Genomic DNA, 16,413 nt, shown 5'->3' on the forward strand with positions numbered 1-16,413 from the left:
AAATAAGAATAAATGAGTTGGATACGACAGCCATTAGAGGGAAATGTTGCAATGGGATCCAGGTTTGAAAATGAAGTTAGATGGCACAGCTGCTACCTCACAGCGCCAGAGACCCAGGTTCAATTCTGACCTCGGGTGCTGCTTGTGTGGAGTTTGCACGTTCTCCCCTTGACCACGTGGGCTTCCTCCGTGTGCTCCAGTTTCCTCCCACATCCCAAAGACTAATGTAGGTTAATTGGCCCTTGTAAAAAATTGCCCCCAGTGTGTAGGGGGGAGTCGACAAGAAAATGGGATAACACAGAACTAGTGTGAACAGGTGATCGATGGTCGGCGTGGACACGTTGGGCCAAAGGGCCTCTATCCATGCTCACTCCCGAAACTAAACTTTTGATAGATTGGCATTTTGATAGATGGTGAAAAAAGTAGAAAAGTAGGATATATTGTTTAAATATATAGACCACAGGACAAAGCTAGTAAGTAGAACAGATTGAATGGTGTCCATCATTGCAAAAAGGTATGGAATATAAAAATAGGAAGGTTTTCTGGCATTGGGAAGGCCACATCTGAAGTATTGCACATTTTGAGTCTCCTTATTTAAGAAGCAATTGTTGGGACTTCAGAAAAGATTCACTTGCAAGATGAAGGGGTTGTTTAATAGGAGATGAACTGATACTTCTCAGAGGGTTGTAATGTTTGGAATTCACTATCCTAGATGCTGGGAAATAGAGATGACGAAATGTTGTAGTAAACTGGTCAGAAAATACAGTTCAGGTCGATCAAATCAGCCAGGAGCGTATTTTATGTCGGAGCATGCCCACGGGCTCACACGGTATAAATCTGACAATTAAATATATATATTTTTAGTTTAGCTTGGAATTACAGCAAGGCCCTTCAGCCCATGCTGCCAATCACCATCACCTGTACACACCAGATCTATGTTATCGCACTCTCTCATTAACTCCCTCTACATTTAAGGGGCAATTTAGAGAGGCCAGTTAACCTGCAGACATGCATATCTTTGGGATGTTGGAGAAGATTGGAGCAGCATGGAAAAAAACAACAGGGTCACAGGGCGAACATGCAAACTTCACAGCTATAAAATACAAGCTTGGGATTGAACCTGTGAGATAGCAGCACTACCACTCGGTATAAATGCTGTGAATCTGAGTTTGGTGGCCGGCACTCTGCTTGAAATGGAATTTCAAGGAATAGCCATGAGTGAACTGCCAATCTACCAGCCCTGAGTGACTGAGCTGCCAGCCCACCAGCCCTGAGTGACTGAGCTGCCAGCCCACCAGGCCTGAGCTGCCAGCCCACCAGGACTGAGCTGCCAGCCCACCAGTCCTGAGTGACTGAGCTGCCAGCCCACCAGCCCTGAGTGACTGAGCTGCCAGCCAACCAGGCCTGAGTGACTGAGATGCCAGCCTAAGAATCCTTGCGTTCCACAATGTCAATACTAGCCCTCTTGAACCTATCCTTTTGGCCCACAACACCCATACAAGCGCTCCAGAAAGCCCCCCCCCCCCCCCCCACTGGCCACCAATATTGCAATTGGTGGAGAGGTGGATTATTGCTTTGGGGGACCAGCCCTCCCATGTGAACATGGGACCCAACAGGTCCCACTTAGTCTAGTTAAATTTAAAATCAACATGTGGGAAAGTGGGAATCAACATAAAACCATCCAACAGAATTAAAATATTGCTTGTGGTCACCTCTGTAAGGTATAAAGATCTGTAGCTATTGAAAGAGGAATTGATTTACTGCGGTTGGTCGCTAATGGTCACGTTAAATGTCCATTACTTGTCAAGAGATGCACCACGGTCATAAGATTTGATGAGCCGAGTGTCTGGATGTTCTGCAGTAAATTAGAAATGTGAGGCAACACATTTAAAGCAAGCTGCAGGTTGAGGGAAAGGTCCTCAACGACCCCTCTTGCCAAAAATCATATGACAGCACGTTTGCCGACGACCGAAGGGTGTGATCAATACAACCCTGGACATGTATGGGTACGTTTAGCCTGGCGATATTGGTGGTGTGCTACACTGGCCGATGTGCCAACATTTGGATAAAGCGTTAAACTCAGATGAACTCAAAAAGATTCCATGCTGCTTTATCCCCCAAAAGGAAAACCCTCTTCTGGGCAGGAAAAGTTTAGAGGGATACGGGTCAAATAAATCACTAAACTACACTTGGAAGAACGTGCTTGAGGGAGCGAATAGGTCAAATGGGTGGCAGGGTGGGGCAGCGGTAGAGTTGCTGCCTGATCTTGCCACAGACCCGAGTTCGATCCTGACTATGGGTGCTGTCTGCATAAGGTTTGTATGTTCTCCTCGTTACTGCGTGGGTTTTCCCCTGGGTGTTGCAGTTTCCCCCCCACATTCCAAAGACGTGCAGGTTTGTTGGTTAATTGGCTTCGGTAAAGATCGTAAATTGGCCCTAGTGTGTAGGATAGTCCCCAGTGGGATCGTTGGTTGGCACGGACTCAGTGGGACAAAGGTCCTGTTACCACGCTGTATGTCTAAACCCAACCTTTTTCGTCCCGTTTACCCCAGGCAACGTTAATAGCACATAACATTGTTATTTCACTTATTTATGAACAACTAATGATGTACAGATACCGGTATAGCAGAACCAAACACAGTCAGTCAATGAGAAAAAAGATGTACAAATCCAGAATCAACCCTGGTTGGAAACCCTTAGTCTAAACTAAAAATGATAGCCGTTGCATCTTCTGGAGTTGCACGGGAAAGTGTGTGAGAAGGGGAAATGGTTGGTGAGGGGGAATGGGGAAAGGAACAGTCCACTTGGAATATTGAAAGAGGAGAGGAGGGAAAGATGTGCTGAGTGGTGGAATCTTGCAGAAGATGGTAGTGGGCATATGGAACGAGCTGCCAGAGGAAGTAGCTGAGGCAGGTACTATCGCAATGTTTAAGAAATATTTAGACAGGTACGAGGATAGGAAAGGTTTAGAGGGATATGGGCCAAGTGTAGACAGGTGGGACTTGTGAAGATGGGGCCGCTTGGCCGGAATGGGCAAGTTGGGCCGAAGTCCGTTTCTGTGCTGTCAGACTCTATGACCCACTTGTGACCAAGCACATATCCCAATTTCATTCAACATCATTAAACATATATATTATTAGATTGATTCTCCTTACCATAAGCAAATTAGCTGTCATAATTTTAATATTACGATAGTGACAATGTGTCAAAGAGGACTTTAGCACTTCAGAGTTTCTTGGCAGTGGTACGCAGGTAACACACATGGTGCTGTAAAAATTCAAGTTGTTGTCGTTTTCGCTACTTGCCCAGAATTGCCAACGCTCTGTATTGAACCAGCTACTTTTTACACCTCACGCTGCCTCGACAAAGCTACCAGCATAGTCGGGGACCAGTCGCACCCTGGCCACTCCCTCTTCTCCCATCAGGCAAGAGGTGTAGAAGTGAAAATCGAACCCCTCCAGAATCAGAGACAGTTTCTTCCCAGCTGTTTAAGAGGCATTGAAGAGGCTTCTGGAGGCGCCTGGATATGCAGGAAGTGTAGGGATATGGATCATGCACAGGTACATATGAGATAGTTTAGGCATCATGTTCAGCACGGACATTGTGCCTGTTCTTGCTAGGTTTCTTTGATTATTAATAGATGTTATAAAAATACAGTGTTTCTTTTTTAATACAGAGGATATCTTTGTGCAGTACTGTTACTTTCTACTGTTAAAGCATGGCTGGTCTCATAACCCATTCTAGCTTCAGTGTTGGCATTGATTCAGTTAGAGAGAGGTACTCCAGCTTTGTAACTCCCACTGAGTTACTCCAGCTTTTTGTGTCTATTTTCGGTTTAAACCAGCATCTGCAGTTCCTTCTTACACAGAGAGGTACTTGCTGGGATAAGCACTTCAACTACATTATGAACGGTGGGACGTATCATTGCACCTTTTATAGGCAGATTAGGATACTCTTCGTCAGAATTTCCGAACTGTAATTTGTGTTTTTAACATTGTGTAACAAAGACCAGAGGTACTGCTTTTAAGGTTTAATTTTGCATGTTCTGGGCAACTGTTTCTATAAAGACAAGAGGGAATCAGTCACCTGAAGGTACTTTCCACACCAACCGAAACAAGCATTTCCCAAAAATACTAGGTAGACAAAAGTGCTGGAGAAACTCAGCGGGTGCGGCAGCATCTATATGTCTTTATCAGTCGAGAGTCGGTTCAGAATGATAACAACTTCTTGCATTTAATTTGGATGAAACATCTCCCAGAGCTGACTGAGCAACTTCACACACACGCTTTTGTTAAAATTCCATACCTAATCTCATCCCACATGACACCATTGAACAGCTAGATTACTGCAATAGTTTCAGACACAAGGAACTGCAGAAACCGGTAGAAAACTGCAGAAACAAAAAGAGACACAAAGTGCCGGTAGCAACACAGCGGATCAGGCAGAATCTCTGGAGAACATGGACAGGCGACGTTTCAGCTCGGGACCCTTTTTCAGACTAAAGAAGTGACCCGACCTGAAACATACCCATGTTCTCCAGAGATGCTGCCTGATCCGCTGAGTTACTACCAGCACTTTGTGTCTTTTCCAGCAACAGTTATTTGTCCATCTTGCAAACTTGCACACTTAAAACTGAAAATATCTTACATGTTGTGATTTAATGAAATTTCTACCTGGAGTTACACTAAAGTCTTCCCACTACACCAAATTTCACAGCCTCAAAGCTTGCTGCGCCGCTAATTATGAAAACCACCAACTGCACAATGCAAGTAAAAGCTTCAATATGGTCAGATCAAAATAATATTTGTCGTCTTTCTTTGCTTTCACCACCATCCATCCTTCTGCACAAATCTCCAGTAAATAAAGCTGCTTGCGATCCCTTGAGGCAATGTGGGTGTTGAGATAGTGATACATGATTAGGATCATGGCACACCATGGATTTCTCACGCCTTCTATCTCCCACTCAGTCAGAACAAATTACAAAATCAGTGCTTCAAGGGCCTGTATAGTCATGAGTCGTCGCCCAAAAATTTAATACCTTTTTCTGGTCGCCGCTGGAATTTCAATGTTGAAAATTTTCAGCGACCTGCTGCGATTATGACGGGTGCCGGCAAGTCGCCGAAAAAAGTTGCCTAAGTGGGACAGGCCCTTTACTCCTTCAGTTTGTAGAGGAAAAGACAATTAACTCGCTTGTTTTGGCTCCCTGAGCACTGAACCACAGCTTACATCTGGAAAATGAGAGCAGTTCAGGAGAACACTTGTTCAGTTACTGGAGGTAAAAAAATGATAGAGTAAGTGTCTCTTAGTTTATCTCTAATGAGGTAGATGAAAGATCAGGACCGCTCTAGTTGCTGATTGGATGTTTCAGTTGCTCAGACCCAAAATGTTCATGTTCTCCAGAGATGCTGCCTGACGTGCTGAGTTACTCCAGCACTTTGTGTCCTTTTGTAGATCAAAACTCAATAGGTGCAGGAGTAGGCCATTCAGCCCTTTGAGCTAGCACCGCCATTCACTGTGATCATGGCTGATCATCCACACTCAGTACCCCGTTCCTGCCTTTTCCCCATATCCCCTGACTCCGCTATCTTTAAGAGCTCAATCCAACTCTCTCTTGAAAGCATCCAGTGAACTGGCCTCCACTACCTTCTGAGGCAGAGAATTCCACAGATTCACAACCCTCTGTGCGAAAAAGTTTTTCCTCATCTCCGTTCTAAATGGCTTCCCCCTTATTCTTAAACTTCCAGTTCCAGTTATTGTTATTTAACTCTACAGCATCTGCAGTTCCATGTTTCTACATTGTTATTTGTAATTCTTGCTGCTACCATTGAGGTACAGAGGAGATGCAGAAACCTGAAGCCACGCACCTCCAGGTTGAGGAACTGTTGCGTTTTTACAGCCTTCAGGTTCTCGAACTGACCTGCACAACCACTGATCTCATCTCAGCAAAGGAAAACTATGGATTACCTCCTGTACTATTCTGGACAGTTTTCCTGGTTGTATTTTGCACTAATGTCTTGTTTTTGTACACTTTTTCTTTCAACTGTCTTGTATCATTTATGCCTAATTTACACTTTTGTGTGTTGTCTTTGTTCCTGTGATAGTGCTGAAAGCAAGAATGCAGAACCTCATTTGACTGGTGCATTCGACAATAGACTTGCCGCAACTTTAGATAGATCCATTGTAAAGACTTGTCCCATTATACACAGGGAGGGCAGTTTCATGAATCAGAATCACTGAGAATGCAAAGTGTTGCCATCTGAAACCCAACTGGATAGACTTCACCAATTCAGGGCGGCACGGTGGCGTAGCAGTAGAGTTGCTGCCTCACAGCGCCAGAGACCCGGGACCGATCCCGACTGCGGCTGCTTGTCGGTACGAAGTTTGTACGTTCTCCCCCGTGACCGGCGTGCGTTTTCTCCGAGATCTTCGGTTTCCTCCCACACTCCAAAGACGTACAGGTTTGTAGGTTAATTGGCTCGGTGTGTGTAGGGTAGTGTTAATGTGCGGTGATCACTGGTCGGTTTGAACTCAGTGGGCCGAAGGACTTGTTTCCGTGCTGTATCTCTAAACTAAATTATTAATTGTACCGTAAAAAAAAATCCATTACTCTTCAGTTGGATCGATGATACATACGCGTCACTTACCAAAAAAAGCTCACTTTTAGGTTCATAGACATTTATAGCACAGAAGGATGCCAGCTGGCTAATTGTATGCAAAGTCAAAGACAAGCTGATGAGATAAATCAGTCTTTCGTGTTCTTGCTCTGCAATCGTAAATGTTAATCCAGGAAGTTTCTAAGCCTGACAATATCTTTTGCCCTTCTCACACTTCCCTGAATGAAGTGACTAGAACCCCTGAGACATTTTAAGATGCTTCATGTATTGTTCGGCACGGATTTGTAGGGCCGAGATGGCCTGTTTCCGTGCTGTAATTGTTATATGTTATATGGTTAAATGCTAGCTCACCTCTTGCATCACATGAGATTCCCATTTCTTTTTTGATACATCATTTTGCCTGACACAGAACTTATCTTCGAAAGATAGAGATTGAAAAATTCAGTAAATACTATTTATGATGCACTTTAAAAAATATATTGACCGCCTTAATGGCCGTTATAACTTCTGCATGGAACGTCGGGTATCTCTCTTCATTTAGAAAAGCTTCAAATGTTGAATTTAAAATCTCGTAGCACACAACTATATTTGCAGACACATTTTCCCCATGTAAATAGATGAAAAAATTAAATTCACAAATTCAGGATAGGATTTGTGACGATATCCATTCACAAATTGCGGGGCAAGGCATTCAAATAAATGCAAGATCAGAAAAAACATTTCTCCGTTTTAATAAACAGGACATGAAAAAACATCGAAAAATATCTTCAATGCCTCACAGCATATTATGATTCAATTAAAAAAAAAAATCACTATTCATTTCACAAAACAAAACATTTGCTGGCTTGGACAGAAGGTGGTCACTATAAAACGTGTATGAAAATGTTTGTCAGTGACACCGCATAGGAAATGCCCACCTCGGAGAAATGTCATACTGTTCTCAAAGGCTTTACATTATAGGTTATTTTACATTTAAGGTTATTCAATAAAATTGTGTCAAAATAAACACTGGCATGGGAATTAGTTGCTGATTACCATCGCCCATTCTCCTTTGCAGATGAATTAGTACTCCCATGTAGAATGCTCCTTGGATGAAGCTCTGGTTAACAACAACATGACGTACTTCAGATGGGAGACTTCCATGTCCATTACTAAGAGTGGCTGGGTCAAAGCCTGAAAGGAATACCTGCTGCTGGCTTAGCACAAAGTTTTAAAGAACCTGTACAAACAAAAAACGCAATTGATCAAATCTTATCTACTTATTGCAATTCTGGGCCCCATATCTGAGGAAGGATGCGCTGGCTTTGGAGAGGGTCCAGAGGAGGTCGACAAGAATTATCCCAAGGATGATTGGGTTAATGTTTGAGGAGCATTTGAAGGATCTGGGGTCTGTACTTGCTGGAGTCTAGAAGATTGAGGGGGGGAGGTGATCGCATTGAAACCTAATAAAAGGCCTCAATAGAGAGGATGTGGAAAGGATGTTTCCAGTAAAGGGAGAGTCCAGAACCAGAGGGCACAGACATTAGAATAAAAGAACATACATTTCAATAAGGTGGAAATTCTTTAGCCAGAGGGTGGTGAATCTATAGCATTCATTGCCACTGACAGCTGTCGAGGCCAAAGACATTTGGTATTTTTAAAGCGAAGATTTTGATGCGTTCCCGATTACGAAGGACATCAAAGGTAACAAGGAGAATGGGGTTGAGAGGGAGAAATAGATCAGCCATGATTGAATGGCAGAGTAGACTTGAAGGGCTGAATGGTCTAATTCTGCTCCTATGTCTTACGGTCTTATTGCAAATACATCTTTCCAGGACAACACTGATAGCACTATCTGTCAGAACTCTCTTGGAAGCAAAGCGGTGCTTTTATACTTAGGACATCTCCCATTGAGTGGTTACACAAGAGAATGCAAAGACTGGATTCTTAAGCAAAAAACAAAGTGTTGGAGGAACCCGGCAAGCCAGGCATCTGTGGATGGAAAAGAACAGACGATGTTTCGGGGAGTCGAACTTTCCTCAGTCTGAAGAAGGGTCCCGGCCCACAACGTCAGCAGTCCATTTCCTTCCACAGATGTTGCCTGACCTGCTGAGTTCCTCCAGCACTTTGTTTTAGACAATAGACAGTAGACAATGGGTGCAGTAGTAGAGGCCATTCGGCCCTTCAAGCCAGCACCGCCATTCAATGTGATCATGGCTGATCATCCCCAATCATTACCCCGTTCCTGCCTTCTCCCCGTATCCCCTGACCGCTATCTTTAAGAGTCCTATCTAGCCCTCTCTTGAAAGTATCCAGAGAACCGGCCTCCACCGCTCTCTGAGGCAGAGAATTCCACAGACTCACAACTCTCTGTGAGAAAAAGTGTTTCCTCGTCTCTAAATTGCTTATTCCTTATTCTTAAACTGTGGCCCCTGGTTCTGGACTCCCCCAACATCGGGAACATGTTTCCTGCCTCTAGCGTGTCCAAACCCTTAATAATCTTATATGTTTTAATAAGATCCCCTCTCATCCATCTAAACTCCAGAGTATACAAGCCCAGCCGCTCCATTCTCTCAGCATATGACAGTCCCGCCATCCCGGGAATTAACCTTGTAAACCTACGCTGCAATCTCTCAATAACAAGAATGTCTTTCGTCAAATTACCAATTTGTTGCTCTTTTCTAACAAGTGGTGCTGCGTATGGAAAATAAGACAATAATACATTTAACAAAAATGAGATGGTGTTAGCTATGAGCTGCATCAGAAACGCATTCCACCAGAATTGTCAATTGTCAAAAATCTCAGGGCCTTTGATTTACTAGCAAGCTAGAGGATGAGACCAGCTTCAATAAGGAATCATAACAAGAGCATGTCTGTACTCCAGGCCCATCTGCCAACCTGACAAAGCCACAACTACTTCTGTGGTACCTACCAAAGCAGCACATGATAAATCACTGAACAACAAACCTGAATAAAGGATTGCATTCCTACCACCTCCAATAGTGAATGCTGAAGATAGACACAAAATGCTGGAGTAACTCAGCGGGACAGGCAGCATTTCTAAAGAAGGGTCTCACCCGAAACGTCACGCATTCTTCTTCTCCAGAGATGCTGCCTGTCCCGCTGAGTTACTCCAGCATTTTGTGTTTATCTTAGGTTTATAGCAGCATCTGCAGTTCCTTCCTACACAGTATTGAATGCTGATGGACTATTAAAATGCTAACAGAAGGCAGTTCGAAGATATGCTGATGATCCACAATATCAGCAGCAGAAAGCAAAACACTGACTCACCCATCAACTGGGTGAATCAAATCTCAGCCTCCTCCAGAGTTCTTCATCATCAAAGATTCTTCAGCTACATGATATGAAATAATTGATGGGCAGGACACGGTGCTTCATGGGCTCTTCCCAGAGATACAGGCTGTGGCAAACATCATAACTTCATCATTCATAGGAGCAGAAGTAGGCCATTGGGCACATCGAGTCTACTCCGCCATTCAATCATGGCTGATCTATCTTTCCCTCTCAACCCCATTCTCCTGCCATTTTCCCATGACTCTTGCCCCTTACCAATCGAGTATCTGGCTATCTCTGCTTTAAAAATACCCAATAACTTGGCCTCCACAGCTGTCTGTAGCAATGAATTCCACAGATTCACCACCAGCCGACTAAAGAAGCTCCTCCTCATCTCCTTTCTAAGGTACGTCCTTTTATTCTGAGGCTATGCCCTCTGGTTCTGGACTCTCTCAGCCATGATTGAATGGTGGGGTAGACTTGATGGGCCGAATGGCCTAATTCTGCTATCACTTAGGACCTTGTGATCTCCCAATTCCTCAATAATCTTACCAGAGTAGTGAACATTTTTTCACGAATTAAATAAAAGATTGTGACACAATATGGAAAAGCATGTGATAGGAGAATCCCAGAAATCGAAACGTGACAAGTAATTTCAGCTGTATTTCTTAAAATGTAGCCATTGTGTATTGTTCTTGTATGTTACCATCAAGCATGCGTCATATATATATCTATATCTATATATATAAAGGCTTTTAAAGACTTAAGGGCCTGTCCCATTTAAGCGACCTTTACAGGCGACTGCCGGCACCCATCATAGGTCGCGGAAATTTTCAACATGTTGAAAATTTCGGCGACCTATGACAGCTTCCAGCAGTCGCCTGTAAAAGTTGCGTAAGTGGGACAGGCCCTTTAAGGATTCACTACATCTCATCTTGCGAGAAAACTAGAACCTGCTTCATTCACCAAATCACAGGATCACATTGTTTTTAAATGTTTGATTTAAGAGAATGTTAATTTGTTGTTGACAGTGAAGGAGAAAGAACTAATCACAATGCACTTACATAAAAGATACTACAATGCTTCTCCAGGAGCTTAATCGAACTCAATTAACCAGAGTAAGTTAAGTATGATCATTTCTTTTTGGAGTTGTTGATGAAAATGTTTGGACATCAATAGAGAAAAAGCCCAATTAGCAACAAAGGCTACAAAACGACAACACACATAGAAATGGAGCAATGAGAATCGGATTTGTACAAGCAGAGCAGCAGATTTGTGCAGGAAAGGCATTCTAAGGAAAGATGTCCACTATTTCTTGTACATTTTCATTCGTTGATGGATGTACCCTATTACTCAAACAGAATTAGTTCTAAGATGATGGGTTATAGATCTACAGGTGTTGTCCTCCACTCTTAGACTTTAGAGATACAGTGTGGAAACAGGCCCTTTGCCCGACCAAATCCAAGCTGGGCGTACACTAGGGACAATTTACAAGTTTACCGAAGCCAATTAACCTACAAACCTGTATGTCTTTGGAGTGTGGGAGGAAACTGGAGCACCCGTAGAAAACCCACACAGTCACAGGGAGAATGTACAAACTCTGAACAGATAACACCTGTGGTCAGGATTGAACCCGTGCCTCTGGCGCTGTGAGGCTGCAACTCTTCCAATGTGCCACTGTGCTGCCCCAGAGCTCAAATTTGACACATGCCCCAACCACAAATTTGACACATGCCCCATCGTCCTGCGAGACATGTTGTGAAAGAGGGTCAGCATGTCTGAAGAAGGGTCTCGACCCGAAACGTCACCCATTACTTCCATCCAGAGATGCTACCTGTCCCGCTGAGTTACTCCAGTATTTTGTGTCTACCACTCTGCGGGACATTATCAAAGTGGCCCATTACCGATCTACAGCAGGGGTTGTTGGATAGAGATCCAAAATAGGAACTTACCAATATTGCTTGACCAAACCTATCTCATAGATAGACCTAATTATAGAGTCACTACTCCAATCACAAAAGTGATGGGCATTGATCAGGTGTTGAATCAAAACATATTCTTGTTACACCAGTCAATTTTGCAAACTATTTTTATATTTGATCAATCCGAATTGTTAGTTCTAATTTATCAAGGAATATGCCGCAGGATAAGGGCACGAGTTATTGATATTGCAAACATGATCATAATTCAATAACAACATCAAAACATTTGGTTAGTTCCAAATAATTTAAGAGGGATCAATAGTGAATGATATTCTATAGCTACAGTTTTAAAGTGATACCGAAATATTTTTGCAGCTATGTTTCATTCTCACATTATGCAGAAAAAATACACAAATCGTGATCAAAAGGGAAAATTGAATGCAACTAATAAATGCATGCAAGTATTCTTATGGCCATTCAAACACTTAAAACAAGGGAAAGTGATGAAGTACTTTTGAAGCCATCTTATTTTATACAACTTGATACGTTCATTCTCCACAGACTTAATCCAAGCTTTTCAAAATCTAAAATAAAGGTGGACAAAATCATGAGAGGAATAGATTGGCCAGGCACACAGAGTCTCTTGCCCAGACGTGGGGAATCAAGAACCAGAGGGCATGGGTTTAAGGTGAGGGGGAGTGGGGGGGGAGAATGATTTAATAGGAACCTTTTCACACCAAGGGTGGTGGGTGTATGGAACGAGCTGCCGGAGGAGGTCGTTGAGGCAGGTACTGACACCAATGTTTAGGAAACGTTTAGAGAAGTACATGGATAGGACAGCTTTAGCATGATATATGGGCCAAACACAGGCAAGTGGACTAGTATAGACGGGACATGTTGGTCGGTGTGGGCAAGTTGGGACGAAGGGCCTGTTTCCAAGCTGTAGGACTCTAAAGCATAACACACTTTCACCCACAAATAACTAAGGTGCAGTATCAAACTTAATTCACCAGTGGTCAGGGGATAGACCAGGGGAGTGAATCAGGAAGTTGGCACCGCAGGGAAGCATTTTCTATGTTGTTTTAATACGGTATCATCGGATGGAGCAGAGTGGGTTTGAAGGGGAAACCCTTTCGTTGTCTAATGCATTTCGTTGTCTCTGTACTGTACACTGACAATGACAATTAAAATTGAATCTGAATCTGAATCTGAAACTCCGTTTTATCGTGGCGCAAAATGTTGCTCAGTATTTCATCAGATATCAGCATCAAATGTACGTTCACACTGGTTCAGTGCTACTACTGTCGAATGGCATGCAATTGTTTTAACTTTTCCAAGAACATGATTCAATGAGCGAGTGGTGTCTACCAGCACAAATATGAGGAAGTTTAGATTAAACACAATGGAAAGAAGATGAAACACAGGGCATCCCTTTCATCATGCTGATCGCCAAATAACAGGCTGGGAAAATGAAAGTCGCGGGAATCTTTTCTTTGTTATTTCTCCTTGTAAGGCATTTACTTTTCATTTTGTATTCACGAGGGTATCTACGAACAATACTTGCCACCAAGTGGAACGGATCGAGACAAGATCAATGATTTGGATGAAATGGAAGTTGGAGGAGGCTAGTTGGGGTGAAACACATTAATCCACGAGCAGAGATCAGAGTCCACAGCACTCAAAGATACCAAGCAGATTTATTTGGCAATTGCAATCATTTTGAGGTTTTTGCGAGGCAAATAAAAATTCTATGGACTGCCGTAACAGAAGGCTGTATTAAAGCAGGATGGCTAATCAGAAATGATCCCATTACTCTCCTTGCATTTATTGTAAAATCATGAGTTTGCTATGGGTTTCCTTTATTAAACTAGTAAACAGTAATGGAAGTGGTGGCCTGTGAGATTGCTTTGAGGGTCTGAGGTTCATAAAAAGATTACGCTATACATGGTTCGATTTCACCAATATATAACCTCAGATTCTGGTCATAGACGCAGTCATAAATCAGTTCATACAGATTTCCCATACTGCAAGGATTCCCTATACAGCCATTACTATTAACATTGTTAGAAAATTCAATCAATTTAAGATTTTTCAGTTAACTGTTAAAGATTCACACATGCTTATTCACCAACATTGCGACAAATTGTGATGTATAACAATAAATAGTGTTTTCTGCATGAGCTGTGGTCTGGGACCACTGCTGACCACTCTCCTCAGGCAAGGTACAGAGGTTTGAAACCGCACATCTCCACATTCAGGAACAGTTTCTTCCCAGCTGTTATCAAGCAACTGAACCATCTTCTCGCCAGCTCGCTAATGGTCCTGACCTCCCATCTACCTCATTCGAGAACTTCAAATTATCTTTAATCGGACATTATTGGACTTTACCTTGCATTATACGCGATACCCTTTATGCTGCATCTGTAACACTGTGGATGGCTTGATTGTCATCATGCATAGTCTTTTCGCTGACTGGATAGCACGCAACAAAAAGATTTTCACTGTACCTCGGCACACGTGACAATAACAAACCAAACTAAACTTGGAAGGAGTTAATTCACCCAATCAGGAAAAGTTGAATTGCAACCTAGGTGCAGAATGTTACATTAATATTGACTAGAACAAATCAGCATAAGACTAGTGTCATTCATCGCTCAATCTAAGATGATTCCATAGCAAGGAGGGAACTCAAGATGTCTGTGCTTTCTTCAGATCTCTCTCCCCTTTAAGACAATGTACTACAGGCCAGTTCTTTTACAACAAAGTAAACGCAAGTAAACTAGGAAAAACTGTTAAGAACGCAAATTAGCAAACTGAAATAAAACAGAATATATAGAATATACTGAGACGACACTTGCAGAGAAAGAAATAACCTGCATGTGTTATATCATGACTTTCTGAAAACATTGGACAAAGTTTCACATGAATAGATTCCTGCGAAAATCAAAGGTGTTGGCCTCAGAGTAGCTCTGTAGACAATGGGTAAAGAACACTAAAGCATGTCGATTGTAGGGTCTTGCATTCAGATGGTGGAGAGTGTGTTCCTTCAGGGAATGACCAGGTTCAATATTTTTTGCAAGGGACACATTCAACCCCAAGTGAAATTTCAGAAGATCCATAAAGGTAATGCCTATTGTCTAAAAGCTGAGACAGAATGAAAGGTTTGCAGATTGGAAAAGAAGGTATGCTGGTGAAAAGATCTTGGAGGTAAATGTCCTGCAGCCCGTTTGTCTTTCCTTTTTCTTTTGTTTTCTCTTTGTCCTGTTTCAGTTTATTTTAGTTTATTTTGGTTGTGTATGTGTGTGTGTGGGTGGGTGGGGAGGAGAAACATGTTTTTGGTCTCTTCCTTCGGGGGAATGCGACCTTTTCTTGTCGTATCCCCACCGTCTCTGTCGAGGCCTAATGGCAGAGCTGGCGGCCTCCAACTTGGACCGACCTCGAGGCTCCGGAGGCAGATCCAGGACCTACCAACGCGAGGCTGGCCGACTTCGGGGCTGTGGTGGCTTTGCAGCGGCGGCACCCCGACTTCGGAGCCTCGGCCGCGGGCCCAGTGGACGACATCGCCGGGAGCTCGCAGGTCCCAGGTTGACCTGTTTTCCGGAGCTCCCGCAACGACAGCTTCGTCCGCTGGACTGGAGGCCGGCAGCTTAGTACGCCCTGGGCCGCGTAGTTTGAACCAGCCCGTTCGCGGATCTCGGGACTTACTTACCATCACCCGGCGGGGTCACCACATCGGAAGCCTGGATCGCCTCAACGCAGAGGGAGAACAAGGAGGGAAGAGACAAGGACTTTAAGACTTTTGCCTTCCATCACAGTGAGGGGGGCCTGGTAGACTCACTGTGGTGGATGTTAAATCTGTGTGTTATTGTGTGTATTGTTATTTTATTCTATGTTATGACTGCAAGGCACGAAATTTCGTTCAGACTGAAAAGTCTGAATGACAATAAAGGATACTATACTTTTACTTTAGAGGAGAGAAGGAAGAGGAAACTTGAATACTGAGATGATAGAACGTTTCTTCATGTTAAGGTTTTTTGTCACATAAAGAAAAAATCCTGGGAATTTTTAAGGAGGATTACGGACAAGAAGCGGAAATGATGATCATTCAGATCATTTCAAAAGGACAAATGAACCAGCCGAGTCATAAACACCCTATGATCTTGTAAGCCAAAGCGTGGGGGATGGAGTACGATTTTGTCTCCACACTGGAGAAATAACCATTTTTAAGTTATTAAATGTAAGCAGTGGATAGTGCTTGGATAAAAATGGAATGAACTGGGAGGCAATTCTCACACACCAGCTTTCAAACTCCTACTAGGAATTAATTTATTTTGCCACTTCAGCTAAAAAGCATTTCTAGCTTTTGGGACAGCCACCTTTATTATAACATGTCAATAGATCAGTCTTAGCTCTCCCCATATTAATTTTCTCCAATCAGGAGAGTCAAGAGACTACAATTGTTCGACGTACTGACAACAGAACAATGAAATTCGTACATGCGGCAACTCCTCTGTAACATACTGGTGTGAAGGACATAAACTACTCAGGGCATTTTTGTAAAATGGTTTATCAAGATTCTAACCCAAGTAAATTATTCACAAAAA

At 43.0% G+C, this 16,413-nt stretch overlaps 1 protein-coding gene across 1 annotated transcript in view; it reads right to left on the bottom strand.

Moving 5' to 3' along the window:
* Positions 1 to 16,413, bottom strand: part of rptor (regulatory associated protein of MTOR, complex 1) — a 292,378-nt gene that overhangs the window by 46,209 nt on the left and 229,756 nt on the right. The window lies entirely within an intron of this gene.

The sequence above is a fragment of the Leucoraja erinacea genome, chromosome 23 (genome assembly GCF_028641065.1).
Source record: "Leucoraja erinacea ecotype New England chromosome 23, Leri_hhj_1, whole genome shotgun sequence".
Classification (NCBI taxonomy): Eukaryota; Metazoa; Chordata; class Chondrichthyes; order Rajiformes; family Rajidae; genus Leucoraja; species Leucoraja erinaceus.